Consider the following 19,562-nt stretch of genomic DNA (forward strand, 5'->3'; position numbering starts at 1 on the left):
TCTCTGCTATAAATAGAACCTCATAACTCATTGTAAAGGCTTTTGGTCAGCCAAGCTTCTGATAAGACTATCTTAGAGAGATCTTCGATAGTATTGTAATGAGCCTTGGCTTTTCCACTATGCAGAGCTAGTATATCTCTTTGGAGGAGAATCCGGTTGTGGCTGTAATGTTTCATTGTCAGAACTAGTGGTTGGACATGGATGTATTGTATAACTGGAACTTACACTTCTTAATATAACAAGAGCCAATATGTTTCATGCATATGTTGTATTGTATTATATGCTATATGGTTTACTCTAAATGATATATGCATATATTTTCTTAGCCATGCATGTATAGCTATCGGTGTATGTATGTATGAATCTTCATGAAATATGTTATTGGTTTAACCATAACTTTGGATTGCTAGCTAACTTGCCTTCCATGTTGTGATGCATCTTTGCTCATGCATTCCCTTTTTAACTCCGTGCTCTCACAGGTTTCCAAGGGGCACACTCATCTCAACCCCCATGTGTTATAACCTCTCATGCACCTTCCCTGGCTCACTACAACTGTCACACCCTTTCTACCAACAGAGTTATCTTACTTTCCTTTATGCGAAATCGTGGTCAAGGCATTACCATACGACCCACTACTGGGACTCCTACACCAAATGGTCTGAGGTCTAATTGGTACTCATTACCGGGGAGATCCCCTAAAACAATGTAAACTTTGAAACGGGAACTATAAACTCAAAACGGGAACTCTAACCAAAAAACCCCAAAAAAACATGAAAAATAGTGCTAAAAATGAAAAGTTTGTATACTGGAAGGATGGTTTTTTTTTAGGGTCAATTTTGAACATGTTTTAAAAATGGGAGTGAAAATGAATTTTTTGTGCAAAAATTGTGCAAAAAGCACCCTGAAAATGAAAAGTGTTGCTACTCGAATGATGGCCTTTTTTTTAGGGTCAATTTTCAACGTTTTTAAAAAATGTCAGTAACACCGAATTTTTATGTGAAAAAATTGTGCCAAAAACACCTTCAAAACGAAAAGTGATTATGCATTTTTTTTATAAAAATTATTTAATATGTTATAAGGTGTGAAGATCAACAATAGTACATAGGGAGTTTTTCTTGCTTCTACTAAATGCATGATCTTGAAGAGGCATGTGACGAAGTGAAGTTGAATAAAAATTCACATTTTATATCCCCTTAACATTCAAAAACAACTTATATTGGATTCCTTGTCTTTAAACAATACGTTTATAGACCCAAGTTAAGTTATCATGATCCTTGGAAAGTGAACTTCAATATTAATAATCATAAGAAGTCCCTTAAAAAAAAACAATTTTATAATGTTAATTTTGGTATGAACATTAGGTATTCCTCTTGTTTCTACAAAATGGATGACGTTAAAGGTAACGTAATCACATGCAAGTTGAACTCTTGAATAAACCAATTCAAATAGAGGGTTGCAGTCTAATCACATTCACATTTTATATTCCCTTAAAGTTCAAAAACAACTTATATTGGATTCCTTGTCTTTAAACAATACGTTTATAGACCCAATTTAAGTTATCACGATCCTTGAAAAGTGAACTTCAATATTAATAATCATAAAAAGTCTCTTAAGAAAACCCCATTTTATAATGTGAATTTTGGTATGAACATTAGGTATTTCTCTTGTTTCTACAAAATGGATAACGTTAAAGGTAATGTAATCGCATGCAAGTTGAACTCTTGAATAAACCAATTCAAATATAGGGTTGCAGTCATTGTAATCACATGCACATTGGACTATTGAAGAAACCGACGTTAAAGGTAATGCAATCGCATGCAAGTTGAACTCTTGAATAAACCAAATAGATGGTTGCAGTCAATGTAATCACATGCAAGTTGGACTATTGAAGAAACCAAATATGCTACAAAGGACCTTTGTACAATGCTCATTTTAGATTCCAGAGTGAATTTAACTCGCGCCTTTACTTGATAGACTACCAATAATTTTAACTAAAACCTAGATGTGAAATGAATAATTCAACTTTAGGAAGATATCACATAACATCTATAGTTTATAGAGACAGTCAACTACTATCAAAACAACTTGAAGGTAGCAACTAAAAAATTCATATTAAGGATATCTTATATAAAATTAATCAGATCTTCACCATATATATGCAAATTTTAAGCAAATTTCGAAATCCTTAGCTTACCAATCCTCAAAGATTGTGCAAGATTTTTATCAATTTATTCCAAAAGACATTACTATAATTTCACTTCATGGCCAAATGTTTTACGACCTCTATCCAATTTTCATAAACTACATGAAAAAAATATTGCAACTGTATTGCTAACCTTCAGAAGCTACATGAGGAAATTGAGATTACAATTGGGAATTCTGCCACGAGGATAACATTAACGTTGCGCCGCTTTTAAGCATGAAAAAAAAGGTTACTCGTATGTTTTCCAAAAACCAACCAAATTTATTGTATTTCTCACCATTGCATGTATCAGAATCCAACTCCATATTATGTACATGAAGTAGCATACACTGTAAAAAGAGAAATAGGATGCAGCGTAAAAATAGAATTAAACCCCAAGTCAAAATCAAAATCATTGAGCAGTGATCTTTGACGAGTTCTTTGGAGAAATTTTGGCCGTTGGAGTTTGATGAAGAGGAAATAGAGTCTGAGAATCACCCCGCCACCATGGCAGGGCGATTCTGAGAATCGCCCCATCCAACTCTATTTCCTCTTCATCAACTCCAACGGCCAAAATTTCTCCAAAGAACTCGTCTAAGATCACTGCTATAATTTCACCATCTTCACGACGCCAAATTAAAGTATTTGGAGTAAAGCGACTCCCTCAGCTCCGCTAATGTCTTGAACAATATTAATATATTCTAGGGGATTTTTGAACAATATTAATATTTATTCAAAAGTATGAGCACTCACATGATTTGGACATTTAGCAGATTGTTTGTGGAGTTGAGGGAGTCGCTTTTACTCCAAATACTTTAGTTTGGCACTGTGAAGATGTTGAAATTATAGCAGTGATCTTTGATGAGTTCTTTGGAGAAATTTTGGCCGCTGGAGTTGATGAAGAGGAAATAGAGTTAGATGGGGCGATTCTCAGAATCGCCCCGCCACCACCACTAATGGCGGGACAATTCTCATAATCGCCCCACCACCTTAAAACTAATTATTGCATTGCAAATGCAACTATGCTCTGGCGAGGATTATTTTATCTCGCTAACAATTGGTTTAATTAGTTTAACATTCTTTACTTCCATACAAATATTTTTACAAATATTTTATTGTTGAATGATATCCCTGTGAAAATAATTTTGTTATTTTTGAATGATATCCATGCAAAAGGAATTTTGTTATTGTTGAATAATATCGGTGCGAAAAGAAACCTGTTATTCTTGAACGATATCCATGTTTGTGAAAATCTTTGTTGCAGGAAATGCATTGAACAATCTTTGTGTAAACTGCTCTTCTGAACACCAATTGGGCTCAACGGAGCATGCCAAAGGGATTTCAACTTAGTTATGGGGAGTTGGCTTTGTCACTAAATTCATGATCATGACATTCAAGTTTCAGATTTTTGCGTGAAATTTCTTCTCTTATTTTCCTAAACAGATGACGTTCCCTAAACAGATGACGTGTGATCAGATAAGAACGAACAATAATTATTCGTGTATATTGAGTAATATAAACAACTTCACTTTCGGTGTATATTGAAAAGTGGCCGAGTTGTTGTTTATTTATTGTATATATTAAAAACACACAACACAATCTGCGTCCTCGTGCTTCGGTGACGTCTCCACCTGGAACTCTCTGTACAAAATGCTAAGCGGATTATTTCCCTGCCTCTACATGTTACTTTGTTTGCAATATTAAAATGATTTTCAAGTTCGTGAGTCACCCTCGTAGCAATACGATTGTGGGACGGAGTGAGTCAACGCTTTTTACAGATGGCAGAAACGAACGAATATTTATATTAAATAAATCATCGGCATGTCGATGGTAATAACCACACGGCTACAACTAAAGCTTGGTGGTGGGGCGATTCTCAGAATCACCCTGCCACCTGGCAATTCTCAAAATTTCCTTCGCTGAGTCTTCCCATAGAAAACATGTTTGTTTATCCTGTTTTTAGTTTTGGTATACCATGTATGCAGATATTATAACCTGTGATTCGGCTACAAAAAAGAAAAGTAACTACAAAAATGTCACTTTCTACAATCATAACATTTTGAATTGGAGCTAGATTGGATGAATATGGAAAATCATATGATGTGGGTGATTATAAGGTAGATTGTTATCATTTATTGAAATCTATTCTACAAGAAAATAAAATTAAATTCACAATGATAAGAAATAAAACTAATAAAGACAATGTGTGTCCTCATCACAAGGGGCCTTCCTAGTTGGGTCACAGATTATTAGAGTAAACGCAGAGATTTTAAAATGCTATAACTACAATTCTGAAATAGATCATGAACAATGCATCATACACCGAGGAATTAAAAGACCAAAAAATATTATAATAACTTCAAAGTGTTACCAAACATCTGACTTGCCTCCATAAAAGGAATTGCATGTATTTATAATGTTAGAAGTCAATAATTGATTGAGAGTTCCACTACTTTAATTCAGGACAAAATAAATGAATTACAAATCGTGTGGGTTACAAGGATTGAGTTGTTGATATGAGAGATTCATGACGAGAGCATGAATATCTCTAGTAGATTACATGACTCGATTTTGTGGGATCTAATCGTTCATGTTGCATCAAAAAATTTATTATTTATCACATTACTTTGCCACCGCTTAGGACTATTTTACTGTGACATTGACCAAGCTTCAATGATGGCATGCATGGCTTCTAGGTGGAAAACCATAAACTTATTTCTCTAGATCCCTTGGTTTTTATTTTTGGTATACCATGTATGGAGATATGATAACCTATTATTCGGCTACAAAAAAGAAAAGCAACTACAAAAATGTCACTTTCTACAATCATAACATTTTGAATTGGAGCGAGATTTGATGAATATGGAAAATCATATGATGTGGGTGATTATGAGATGGATTGTTATCATTTATTGAAATCATTTATTGGAAATTATTGGAAATGGACTTCATTGGAATACATCAACCTTGAATAAGAGTATTGAACCATGGTGGATAGGATATTTATTCAACTATTAGTTGATTTGGAACTCCATCCAAAGGACATATCCATGTAATGGGGAAAATAAATATTCAATCAACATTTGGACTATTGGAAAGTTCCTTTCAGATGATTGATATTCCATGGCACAATATTTAAAGAGGTGTATTGCGAAAATAAGGAAATATGGGTATGATAAAATAAGGGGGTGGAAGCCTAAGAAAACCTAGAAGTGCTAATATCTAAGGAGAAAAAAGAAGATGGGACAAAACCAATGTTCAAGATTCAAAAAGAAGGTAATGAAATAAGAATAGAGAACGGCGGAAATTTGATTGTCGTAAATGGTGAAAATGTCAAACATTTATTTATCTCATCAGAACAGAATAAAATATTTTATATTTTTCATTTGCAAATCTGTAATTTGCAATTTGCAATTCTTCGTTGAATGCATAAAATAGTTTGCATTTTCCATTTGCAAATATGTAAATAATCACAAATGGATTCCCTGCTCTCTTTGGCTAAACAAATTGTTATAAACCAAATCAAGTCCAAACATATGCAAGCAATGTTTGGTAAATGAAGGCACCAAGTGCTTCACGACTTTAGATATAGGGTGAGGGTCTTTCGACTATTTTAGTTAATGACTTGAAGTTGGAATGTGATCAGGCTATGTCAGTTAGGATTTGTTAGGCTGAGTCAAAAACTCACTTAATTCATTTTGTTTAGGGTCTGTTAGGCTCATTTTGTTTGAATGCATGAGGTTAAAACAGTCGTTTTTGGGAGATTTGGGATCGTTTTGACTAGATTGGTGTTAATAAATAAAAATTTCAATAATTTCTAATAAATTGATATGGTTTAATTCCACACATCATTATTAAATTGATAAATAGACAAATCACTTGGTGGAAATAAAATTTTTTTTCGAAGAAGCTTACCTTTTATATCTTTGCATAGATAAGATTTGTTTTCACTGATAATTCTATTGAGATGAATTGATTACAAGGGAAACAAGTGTGTATGCAAGTCTTAATCATATAAATGAATTTCACATGTAGACTTGAACATATATAATTTTGATTTTTTTTAATAAATATAAAATTAATTGTGTTTGGATGAATTATAGTGTTTTTTTCTTCACTTGATTAACATTGGTAGTTGATGATATGTAGTGAGTTATTTTTATATATTACAATTCACCATTATTAAATTAGTTGAGTTTGTTTTATTAATTTTGAGAATTGGTATAAAATTGATATAAAATGTTTTAAAGTGATTTCATGTTTGTGAAAGTATTGAATTTTGATAAAAATGAATGTTGAGTAGAATGATAAATACATTCTATTTTATAAAAGTGACATGGGTGTTGAGGAGGTGACATGGGCGTTGAGTATGTGCTTGCATTACCATATTGTCTTAAATGTTATTTGAAATAGTTATTCAAGAAAATTTCTAAACATTTCAGCCTTTCATTCAACAAAGAATTAAAGCTCTTCAATTTCTTCTAGATGCAATGCAAGAAATTGGGTTGAAGAAAGGGAACTTTAGTGAATCACGTGTGGCAAAAAAAGCAAAGGAACCCCAACCACAATTACATGGAATGTTTGGAAAGACATACATTGGGATATTCACAGACATCAAAGACCCATTAGAAGAGGAAAATGAGCAAAAGGAAACATAAAATATTGTGGAAGAAGACAATGATGAAACTCTAGAGGACGAAGAGTTTGGCTTACGTGACATTGTTGATTAAATTTAAGTTATGCTTGGAAATCAAGCTTTGCAATGTTTTGACTTTGAAATTTTATGAGAAGATTAAAGACTCAATTAGGGTTGTTATACGTTCAATATTTGTAATATGTGATTTTCACATTGATTTTTAAGTTAATCATTATTTTTTGAAAAAAAACTGATTATTATTATTTTTTTGAAATGAAATTCATAAAAAACGCTATTATTTAACCACTTTTAGTTAAAATTATCGTATAAAAATTGTGATTTTGAAATGTCAATTCTAGCAAAAAATTATCAAAACGTGTAGTTTTTTAGTTATATTTATGTTAAAAATGGTTATTTTTATGTCCATTGTTAAAAAAAAAAAAAATTACAAACAGTTATTTCATGTGGAGTGAGAAGTTAATTAATGATGTATAAATATGTAGAATATCGAAAATTCTAAATATTGACCTCCTAATTTAAAAATGCAAAACAATAAAAACAACACTAAAAAAAGTTAAAATTAAAAAAAAAAAACAAGAAAATGTGAAGAAAACAACCACTTCAAAAATGATCAAATTTACAAAGTAATTATTTAAATTTTATACATTAGAAAATTTAAAGCCAAAAAACAGTCTTTTAAAAAAAGGGGGTGATGCAGAATAATCACTTTTTTAAATCAGCATGAAAATCACTACTATTCAAAAACGTAATGTACATAAAAAGAATTAAAGTGCCAAAAACTATGTTCTAAAAAAACATGTGCGTTCTGCATCACCCCTTTTCAAAATCAGGTCACTTTTTTGCTATCTCTACGAAACGAGTAATAGTATCAGTTCCCATTTCAAAGTTTACATTGTTTTAACATGTTGGAGGGTCCAACATCGTTAACAGGGCTTTACGGTCATAAAGAACGAAACAACGACATAATTCAATAAACAAGTGATCAAGAGAGTGTATAGAGCCTACAAAAGCCAACAAAAGCAATTGCGTGCCTGAACAAGGTTGTTCCATCCTCTCCATTGAAATTATACCTAGACAATCCATCTATTATGCTCATTGACATCTCGAAATTAGTAAAGTTACAAAAGCATGTCAGGGTTATGATTTTGACAAAATTCATGAAATATGTGAAAAAATTCAAAATAGACTTCAAGGGCTCAACTTGTCATCTAGCCCTCCTTCGAGTGCCAGAAATGTTGACGGTGCTAGACCCACCAACATTCAGGGCATTTCCCTGATATGAAGTCCCAACTAGACCTCACATTGCTTGGTGTAGGAGTCCCAACAGTGGGTAGTAGTCTAATTCCTTGACCACAGTAGCACAGAGAGGTAAGTATGATAACTTTGGGTGAGAACAAGCGTGTGACCCTACGGAGAGTCAAGTGTGATGCCTAAAGGTTCTAACACATAGAGGGAATAGGAGGTGTGCCCCTTAGAAGCCTATAATAGTACACAGTTTGAAAGGAACACAAGAGAGGAATGAGATCACAAGCTAAAATGCAGAATAGTCCACATATTAAAGTGATGAGTTAATCCAACAACACACATTCAACAAGGTTTGTACAAGTGTATGCAAAATAGTTCAAAAGCATATGTGTAAGTTAAATGACATATATTTCTAAAGAAACGACAATAGTCCAACTACATTAACAACATATGCATGAAAGCATGCTGGCCCCTATATTATTACTATTAGTGAAAGCTACATCCATACATACACCATTGACAACCACTAGCCCCAATAGTGGAACATTATAGTCAAGAACACCTACTCCTCTAAAGAAGTATACTCCCTCTACGCTATGCAGAATCCAAGGCTCTTCACAATACTCCAAAGAATTTTCTAAGCCTAAGCCTAGCCAAAAGCCTTGTTCTATAAGTTATGAGGTTCTATTTAGAACAAAGGGTGGGGTGATCCTTGAGATTCCCCCTTGTGATGCTTTGACTACTCTCATGACTCTTAAACTTATTTACAAGTAACTCATTACATTACATGATGACCTTTCACATTCCACTAATGAAACTTGGAATTTCACTTATAACATATTTACAAATAATATTACATTTTCCACATATACCCATGTGAGACAAAACAGGCTAGAGACAGACTAATAAGACAAAACACTATGATTTTGAATTTTGGGGAAATATCAACTCAACAACCCCCACTTGATGATTCTCAGTCACATATTGATTCCAATCTTGGTACTGCATGATGGTGTCCCCAAACTATTTGATGGTGTCAAAGCGGACTCTTGCCACTATGGCATCTAGATATATGGTCTTGAAACCTGTATCCAACTCATTCTAAAGCATGTGTAGCATGGTGTTAACCTTGACAGGATCACTAATCTACTTCTGCATGTTGTGTGAATTTAGCTCCAAGTCTTCCCTTGTGGCCTCTCATATTAGATGCTCCATGTACTCATCAATCTCTAGCTAGAATTAGTTCTTGGGTTTAGCATTGGTGAGGGAACCAATTGATGGGATCCTGTGCTTCCTCACCATGACATCCAAACTATTGTCCAACCACACATATGAGGCCTATATGTTGTTGATGAATGGGGCAAGTTGCTCATAGTTCTGGATCAACATCTGGACCTTTGCTTTCTCCAGCTCTGTCTGTGGCTTCATCTTCTTTACTAAGTCAAGTGGGGTCCCTTTTTACCACATTTTCCACTCTTGTACATGGGCGATGGTAGCATGTATGTTCTTGAGAGTTTAAACAAACTCTTTGCTCCGATGTTGTATACCATGCATATATACAACTACTTTATGCACAGTGACAAATCCATCATAGAGCTTTCACATGGTACCCTCAAGTGTTGATACTTCAGCAAGTATCACTTTCCTCATCTCCCCCATTGTAGAAACTGCATTCTACATTGATGCTCGAAGTTGTATTACCTCTTGCCTAGAACCCTTCAAGTTCTTTGCTAGTTTTTCATTCTTGGTCGTCAAGTACTTAACATTTGAGCTTGTTGCTCCCGCATAGGCCAAGATGGCTTTGGTAAGGGCATTTGGATGCTTCTTGGTGTATAAAACTATAAACCTGTCCTTGATGAATGCATGTGGCATGTGATCATCTGGAAAGTGCTTCCTCAGTGCCTATACAATATAATTCTGCAACTAGTCAAATGTTAGATTGTACACATCCATCACTAGATCATCATTAAGGAGAAAAATATCCCCTTGCTCGCTTGAGACTGGTTCTGACACTAGAGGTGGTGGAGACTAAGAGATGACCTGTAGTGCTCTCGGAATAAGGTCAGTGTATTCATTCTTGGGCTCCTATTCCAACTCCATGTCTGTCACTTCAATCAATCACTTAATCTGCTAAGAAAACATAGGATCATGCATCTGTTCACCCTCTTCCTCAGTTGTTGGCTATTTCGACTCATCAACCTGTATGGGTTTTATTTACTCTATCATCATGCCTTTCCTTTGTTCTTCTTCATGTTTCTTCTTCTCCTATTTCTCTCCTCAACTTCTGTTCTTCCTTAAACTTCTTCTTTATCTCCTACAGCTTTAGTTTTGCTTACTGTAACCTCTACTTTTCTCTCTTCCTTCGCTATGCTCTCTTTATCCACTGCTCCCTCTTTTCTTTCGCTACCAAAGTCACCTTCTCCAAGATAGGATTTTCCTTCATATCTCATCTTTTCTCTCCCTCTTGGTCAAAAAAAATCTTCTTCTTTCCCTCGTCCTTCATTGGATTTCTGCCTATTGTTATTGTTGTTGTTGCTATTGTTTTTAAAGTATCCTTCCAATTTGTTGAGATTTTGACCAGCTCATGGAGTTTGGAGGCATTGTAACAGTACCTCTAAGGGTCCTCCTCATGCCAATCACATGTCCCATGGATCCATGGAATGTACACTCTTGTACAATGATCCTTGAAAATACAATTGGGACCATACGAATTAAAGTGTCTGATGCTGAACTTGAATTTCACTATCTCCTTAACCTTGACATCTACATCCTTCAAGATCTTAATCTCATATAATTTGATCTGCAAAGGAAGAAAGGGCCATGGCAATTTCTTCTTCCTATGTAGTCCCGCTAACAATCTTGTAGAGAGGTGATATGAAACTTCTTGCAAGATCAAATTGTGAGTGGTAGATCTTAGTGGAACATGTAGAGGCTTCTCTCCACCAAACACTCTAATGAAGGTACCACCTGTTGAGGCATACCAGTTTGCAATGTTTACAATCACCTCCATTGCTTCTTGGGACATGCAAGGTGGATCCTGCTCAAAGATAAGCTTGTACAATAGGACGATAAAATGGTCAGTTAGCCTTTCCATTACACCTTCATACCTACAGTCGAAAAAAAACTTGCAATAGATGTTGACAACAATCCCTTTTGGTGTCCATGTTTAGCTCATTCCAGGGAACTGCTAGTGGGCGCAGATTGCATCCAGTAAGTATGTGGACATGTAAAACCTTTCTTACTCATTCTTGGGTAGATTCTGAGCATTAGTCACATTGATCTTCCACTGATGAGCCAACAAATATGACTAGTTGAATGGATTCCCATCACTCACCAAGTGATCCAGTATGACTACCCACCCTTCGGGAAAGGTTTCTATGTTCTCTTGACCATATATTCTGTAGGCAAATATGATCAAGGATTGATAAGCCTTCATGATGGAATTCATCTTGTAAACATGAGTGGGTGTCTATCTAAACGTTGACGGCTCTTTCACCCAGCACTTGATAATATCTCTAGTGTTCACAAAGCTATGGGTGGAATAGAAAAATGAGTCCATACACTTCACCAATGCATGTAAATGATACATCTATTGAAAGTTCTTTGGCCTAAAGGTGGCAAGTTCTCTTCCGCTGGCACTACTCAATGTCATAGTCTATTCATTTGTGTGTGAGACAATCAAGTTGATAATGTTTGAACATGGGGAGGCAAGGTACTTTCATGCAACCTTGTATAAACCTCATTGTTGGATACTAAGATAAACTTGGCAGTCCTCTAAGTATTCCTTGAATTTCTCGGTCAAAGTATATTTTATTCGATGCCATATCAGGGTTTTACTCTTTGCAATCAAAAACTAAGTATCTGCACAAACTACTATATCAACTGATATATGCTCAACTTCTTCTCCAGTACTGCTCTCAGTTGTTTCCTTTGATGTAGGTCTCTTCGATGCCATGTTAATAGTGATTTCTAGAGATATTCACAATAGCTATTACCTATGGGACAAAGAGGACACTCGTGGCAAGTAAATGTTAGCTTAAAAACCAAAGCAACTTCAACACAAGATCAAGAAACAATTTGGGCTCATGATGGGAAGGATTGCACAATTCTGGTTGACAGGGGTCATTAGCAAATTGTGGGAACTATGCATTCTGCAGTCTCATTAGTCAGTGAGGAAGCTTGATGACTAGAACTACATAATGTGTAGTTCATTCTAGGCCAAGGCTAGGAGAGACTGTGCATTACATAGTCTCAAAGGCCAAGCTGGGAGGTTGGCTCCTCGAACTATGTAGTGTGCAGTTGGAGCCAACCCAAGATAGGATCTGCACAATTCTAAAAGCCAAGGTAGAGGCCTTGAGCTTCCAGATTGCGTAGTGAATGAAGTGAAGTGTGAGATTCGGCCAAGGGGACCCAGATCTGCCCATGGGGAGTGTGAAAAACAAGCATATTTGAAGGATGGTGTGATTTTGAGTACATATATGACTAAGTGTTAATGCATGCATGTGAAACAAGCGCAACAATTAATTAAACTAGAAGAAAAGCAAGCATGTGAAGAGAGTTGTCGCAATGACAATCGTTGGTGCAAAAATGGGAAAACACATGCAACACTCAGGAAAGGAAATCTATAACTTGAAACAACACTTCTACAAGCTAAAGAAAATTAAAACACCAACAATCATTCAAAGAAACAAGTGAAACAACACTCTCACAAGTTAAATAAATAAAAGCGACAGAAAAAGTGGTTAAAGACTAGAAAAGAGAAAGCCACTTGGAAAATTGATGATGATCGCATCAAAGGTTTATTGATCTCCTGAATGCCAGAGCTCCAATATCAAATTTTCAAATGAGCTCTGTTATCACCCCATGAAACTCTCCTAGGTTGTATATCGGAGATGCTTGGGAACATTACAAACTCAACAAAAATGTTGGAAAATGGTGGATGAATGAGAGAATGATGCATATTGAAGCCAGATAACCATTTATACCATGTTTAACCCCAGACATGAGTGAACACCTCCAGAATACAAGGCTTTAGACCATCAATTACTCACAGTTTAAGGAAAATGTGATGATGGAGAATACTAATCACACTAGCAAATGCACAGGACCCTGTGATGGCCAGTTGCAACCCGTAAGGAGGTCTGCAAATCTATTTCCTAATGCACAGATGGGATGACAACTCTCTGGCATTAAAACAACAGAAACCTACATACAAATTCAATGATACTAGCTAGATTCTAACATAGAGGTGGGATGATAGCCCCTCTAATTCTAAACATCAACAACACATGAATAAATGCATAACAGCCATAGCTTGGAATAAAGAAGAAGAAGTGGAAAGTGAGCAATTAACAAAAAAAGAAGCTTGTATTAGCTGAAAATGAAGACCAAAAGCTACAGGTGTCATAGTAGTTATAGTCTCCAGAAGATGAAGCTTACACCAAGAATAACATTCATCAACCCATCTTACATTCTCTTTCTGGGTATATGTAGAGGTTAATTACAAAAATTGTCTACTGTGTTACACGAGAAGGGGTCATAATGGACTACCTATCACATTAATTCTCAGATATGGGGCTCTGCTACACTCTGCCTGCTCTAATGGATGATTTAGACATTTTCTGGTGTTTTGTGGTCCTTTCTTGGCAGATGAAGTATTGATTGATACAAGCTCCATAATTAATAACTATGTTTATCTTCTCGAGCTTTGTACTCTCCCTCCTTGGCCATTCTGTCTCCTGAATGGGGTGGGTGAAGTATTAACTGCACAGAGTATTTAGTGAGCGATCACTTCCTTCCTCCATCGTGCACATAGGATAGGCCAAAAACACCGAAACCACATGGTAAATGAACGAGGGCCTAAGAGTGAGTATTAGCCATTGGATAACTTAGACGGATGGCGAAGATTGGATCAGAGGGGTTGTCGGGAGCAAAGGGGAACAGATGAACAATGGTCCTTGGATTACGGTGGGAATGATCCAATGGCGGACGAGAGCGGAAGGTATGTGGGAAATAACGCGCAAGAGGAGTGTACGGCAGCAGTAAGCTGTTTTATCGCACTACTCTACGGGAATGGGTGGTTACGTACGCGATGGTGCAATCCTGTATAATAACGAAATGTGGCTGATGGGATGGTGGGGAAACCACTTTCCCCGCAGGTTATCATTCTTGCAGGTTCGCAGGGTGGGAACAGTGTATGATGTTGGATTGTGGCGACGAACGATCTGATGGCGGAAAAAAGGTAAAGGGTTAATGGGGGGTGATGTGACCGGGGAAAGCCGCAGGCCACAGTCTTTTCATTCCCGCGCGGTTATATGGGTTCAACACTATAAGTGCCCGAGACTAAGCTGAAATGGGGCTTGGATGGATTTCAGGGGTTTATATAGAAAAATCAGGGCAAAACGAAGGAAAACAGGGGTGGCAAGAGTTATAAGGAGAAAAGGGAAAATGAAGGAGAAAGCGTGAAAAAACTGCTGCCAACCTTATGCAACCAAACAAGCACTGCTCAACACCTATTTTAATCCATGAAATGACAAAGAACATAGCAGAGTTAACACTGACTCATTCTGGGGATGAGATCCTCCATGTGAGACCTCAAGAACCTGAAGATCAATGCCTTCCTGATGAAAAAAAATTAGCCAAAATTCCTAGTGTTCCATTGGGCATGGAGTCTACTGCATCTAAACTAAAACTGATAAAAACACAATATTTACAACTTTTAAGGCCCAATGACCTTAAACAACATAATTTTTCAGAAAATACCCATTAACTAGGCCATCAAAAACTATCTCTCCTCCCATAGTTTTCAGTATGAACATGTTGTTCCCTGGAATTTGTGAAATGATAAAATGCCCTATCCAGAAAGCATCAAATTTCCCATGATTGCTTTTCTTTTCCTTTAGTGCATCCCATTTCAAAACCAAGTCTCCAATCTGAAAATTATCTGTTTTTTCCTTCTTGTCAAAGGATTCCTTAATCTTTTTCTCATGTATTGTAGCCTTTTCAACCAGCTATTTTCTAATCTAATGTATTTCTGTTAAGTTAGTGATCATGTTTGCCATTTCTTCTTCCTCATTCTGTTCTATTTGAAGGAATTTTGCCACAGGGAGAGTTAGCTGAATTGGGAATACAGCATCAGTACCATATACCAATTTGAAAGGGGAATTGCATGTGGATTTCTTAATGGTCACTCTGTCAGCCCACAGTGCATACTTGAGCTTAGAATCCCAATTCTCTTTATTGTCCTCTGACAGCTTCTTAATTATCCTTATCAGGTTTTTATTTGAAGATTCTGCTAGACCATTTCCTTGTGGATAATATGAGGTGAAATGAACCAGTTTAATATCCATTGAATCACACATATCCGCCAATTCTTTTGCCCTGAAGGTTGCTGCATTATCTGTGACAACTTTGTGTGGACAACCAAATCTGCTGAAAATATTTTCTATCAAAAAATTCATGACCACATTATGATCATCCTTCCCTTTAGGGACTGCTTCAATCCACTTAGTGAAATAATCAGTGGATACTAATATCCACCTGTGCTAGCCACTGGAATGTGGATTTATTTCTCCAATGAAATCCAAACCCCATTGCTGAAAAGGTCCTTTTGCAAGAATTAGTTTTAGGGGCAGGGACTTCAATTGCTATTTTCCTTCAAATCTTTGGCACCTGTCACAAGATTTAACAAAAGAAAACACATCAGAAAATAAAGTGGGCCAATAGTACCCAGCTCTGAGAATCTTATGGGCAGTGGTTTTCCAATAATGGTGCCCTCCACACATGCTGGAATGAAATTGTTGCATCACTTCTTTTGACTGTTCTTTGTCCAGACACCTCAAAAGCACTCCAGATGGATCTCTCCAATAGAGCAGATTTTGATTAATGCAATATTTAGCTGCCCTAAGCTTTATAGTTATGGCTTGACTTTGAGTAAATCCTGAAGGGATTTCTAGCTTCAGCAAGAAATTAATTATTTCAGTATACCAATCACAAGAAGCTAGATTCTTGGCCACTGACTACTTTCTCTCTGTTTCAGATGCTTCTTCTTCTTTATCTACCTGACCAATTTCTGCAATTGTGCACAAGAAATCAATATCTAAAGATCTACAATTTTCTTCAGCCAATAACTTGGCGACACCTTGACCTTTGACAAGTTTGGTAGGCTTCAACTCTATATTAAATTCAATCAATTTTGCAATCCATTTTTCCCTTCTTCCATCAGCATCAGGTTGTGTCAAGACATTTTTTTATTGTAGAGAGGGTACATATGCAATTATCTTCGAATGCATAATGTAAACTACGAAAGATTTCAAGGATTTGATAAGTTCATATGCTTGGTTTTCAATAATATCATACCTTAGTTCAGCATCCCTCAAGTTCTTACTAAAAGATGCCACTGGATGCTCTGAACCTTCTTCATCTACTTGCAATAAAACTATTGCAATGGTGTCTTCAGAGGCAAATGAGAATACATGGAACTCCTTGCTATAATTTGGACTTATTAATGTGGAAGCCTCCATAATAGCTTTTTTAGTAGACTCAAATGATTTCCTTGTTGCATCAATCGATCTTACCTCTAATCCTTTCTTCAACATGGAGGTAATATGCTTCACCAATTCTGCAAAATTTGGTATAAAACTCCTTACAAAATTAATTTTGCATAGAAATGATTGCATATCTTTCTTTGATCTTGGAACAGACAAAGTCTGTAGTGCTTTTACTCTTTCTGGGTCAATTCGGACACCTGCAGCAAAAACAATATGTCCTAACAGCTTGCCTTCTTCTAAAGAAAATTGTGACTTTTTGGGATTGACTAAAATTCCAAACCTCCTGCATTTCAGGAACACTTTCTTCAAATGTTGTAATTGGTTCTGATGGCTGCTCGAATATATTGTTATATCATCAAGGTAAATAAGAAAAAATTTATCCTTCTCTCCCACAAATTCTATATCCATAGCTCTCTGAAAGGTTGCTCCAACATTCATCAGTCCAAAAGGCATCTTGGCATACATAAAAGTGCCCCAAGGAATGGTAAATGCAGTTTTCTCCTGGTCATCTGGGTGCACAACAATCTGATTAAAGCCTGAAAAACCATCCAAGAAATACATTACTTTAGCTCTTGAGACTTTTTACAGCAAATGCTCCATCTTGGGTAGAGGATAGTTGTCTTTCTTGGAGCATTTGTTTAAATTTTTGAAATCAACATGCAATCTGATTTCTCCACTTTTATTCCTCACAACCACTAGATTGGCTACCCATTTGGAATATCTCAGAGGAACTATAATCTTGGAAGCCAGTATTTTTTTAATTTCCTTTTCAATTAGAGGAAGATGCATAGGATTTATTGGTCTCAACTTCTGTTTGAAAGGAATAGTTTCTTTCTCCAAAGGAATTTTATCCTGGATTATCTTCTTATCATACATTTTCAAATCACTATACTCCCAGGCAAACACATCAGCAAATTGCCTCATTAAATTGCAGTATTCAACACTTTGATCAACTGACAAATGAGTGGACAAATTTATGTATCTAAGCTGACCTGGACTTCCTATATCATGCTTACAGACTATAGATTGGTCTTCTTTTTGGGCAGCCTTGTAAGGCACATCATTTTGGTCAAACAGTCTTTCTAGAGGAATTAAACCCTCAGGAATATGATTGCTAAGAAGCTGGACAATGTTATTTTTACCAATTTTATTTCTAAGCTGGGATTGCGGGCTTTCTTGCAAGGCACCATTTTCTTGGTTAATTTTCATTTCAGAAAATTCATCAATGACTTAAAGGAACCTATTCAATTCAGCATCATCTTCAAAGACTTTCCAATGGTAGACATTATCAGGAAAGGATGATCTATATTTCATTTGGACTTCATAAATTGGTCTGGGAGGCATGGGAGGAACAAATAAATTAGCAGACACAACAAGGGAATCAAAAAGATTACTTTGGGCTCTAAGAATGTATGAAATATAGAAATAATCAAAAGAATCTCTGATTCTCCATACCTCATATCTATATGCTTTTAGCCTTGGGTGCTTTCCTTGAAATGTTTTATTTACTTGTTGAATGATCAAATCAACATATCCAAACACATTTATGCTTCTAATTCGTCTGTCTTTTACTGCATTAAGGCAAAACAACAAAGCCTCATACTTTGCTATATTGTTTGTGACTTGGAAAACCAACTTAAAAGGCAGATGAATACTTTCTTGTTGTGGAGATATTAGCACCACCCCTGCTCCTGCAGTCTCCCTAGAACATGTTCCATCAAAGAACATCTCCCAAACCTGACTTCCTTGCTCTTCTTTGACCTGAACTGTTGGTTTCCCGATCTGCATTGAGGCCTTCTGACATTCTTCTATTTGGAGAATACATGCTCCAAAATCAGTGTTCCTGCATGTGTGGGATGATTGGTAGGATTCTTCTCATCACTGATGATGTATGCCAACTGTGCTTCTATATAAAATCTCCTGCTTTCTCCTCCAAAAACTAGGATAGTGACATAAGATAGATCATTCTATAATGTGCCACCTAGTCTCTTAATCCATTCTCTAGACAACAACATACCAAACATAGGAGGGACATTTTCTACCACAATATCCATCATCATACTCTTCATGGGCAACTGAGTTAAGGCAATGGCCAGGTCTTTGATTAATCCTAGGCACTTCACTTTCCTTGAATCAAAAGAGAATAAATCATGATAAGCTCTAGTGATGTCAACGCCTAACTCTTCCATGACATCTTTAGGCATTAAATTGTGGCTAGTCCCCATGTCTAGCAAGCAATTGTGGAGGATTTTATCATGAATGGTCAAGGAGACATAAAAATATGGAGAGTTATTATCAGCAGGTTCAATCATGGGGCTGAGCACAATGATAGGCTTGTCATCTTGTATATTGACAGAGTCAGTAGAGGTTTGTGTGGTTTCTAGCTCAAGGGCTTCCAGGATTGGCTTTCTAAATACTTCACTCTTCAGCAACTCTACTAGAGGCATAGATATTTTCAATTTCTGAACTTCTAACTCAAAGATGAAAGAAGAACGTAACTTATCAGAACCTTTTACCTCTTGAACTGGAGCTTTGAGGATGACTTGATCAGTTGCTGGTCTTTTCTGCCTGGTATTCTATGACTCTATTTCGATAGCAGCTCTTTGGGCATGGTTGTCCTTGAAGTTTTTTGCATTGGACCTCAAATTTTATCTTTGTTCTTCATCAGTTTGTAAAACAGATCCCCTGTCCCATTCTTGACTTATTTGGTCCTACAGCAGTGATTCTTCATAAGCAACCAAAGTAAAAAATGTAGCACTGCCTTTATCTTCCATGCAGTGAATTTCATCCTCATCATCAAATTGTTCCTCCTCCATGACTACATTCTGGAAAGGAGCTTTAACTTTATGATCTTCTTTTGATTCTTCCCCCCTCTACATAATTTTTAACTGCACATTTTCTATTCTAAATGGATTGGGATTTCTTTGAG

Source organism: Pinus tabuliformis, chromosome 9 (assembly GCF_031772625.1).
Source record: "Pinus tabuliformis cultivar Carrire ecotype Pingquan chromosome 9, CPIR1, whole genome shotgun sequence".
NCBI lineage: Eukaryota > Viridiplantae > Streptophyta > Pinopsida > Pinales > Pinaceae > Pinus > Pinus tabuliformis.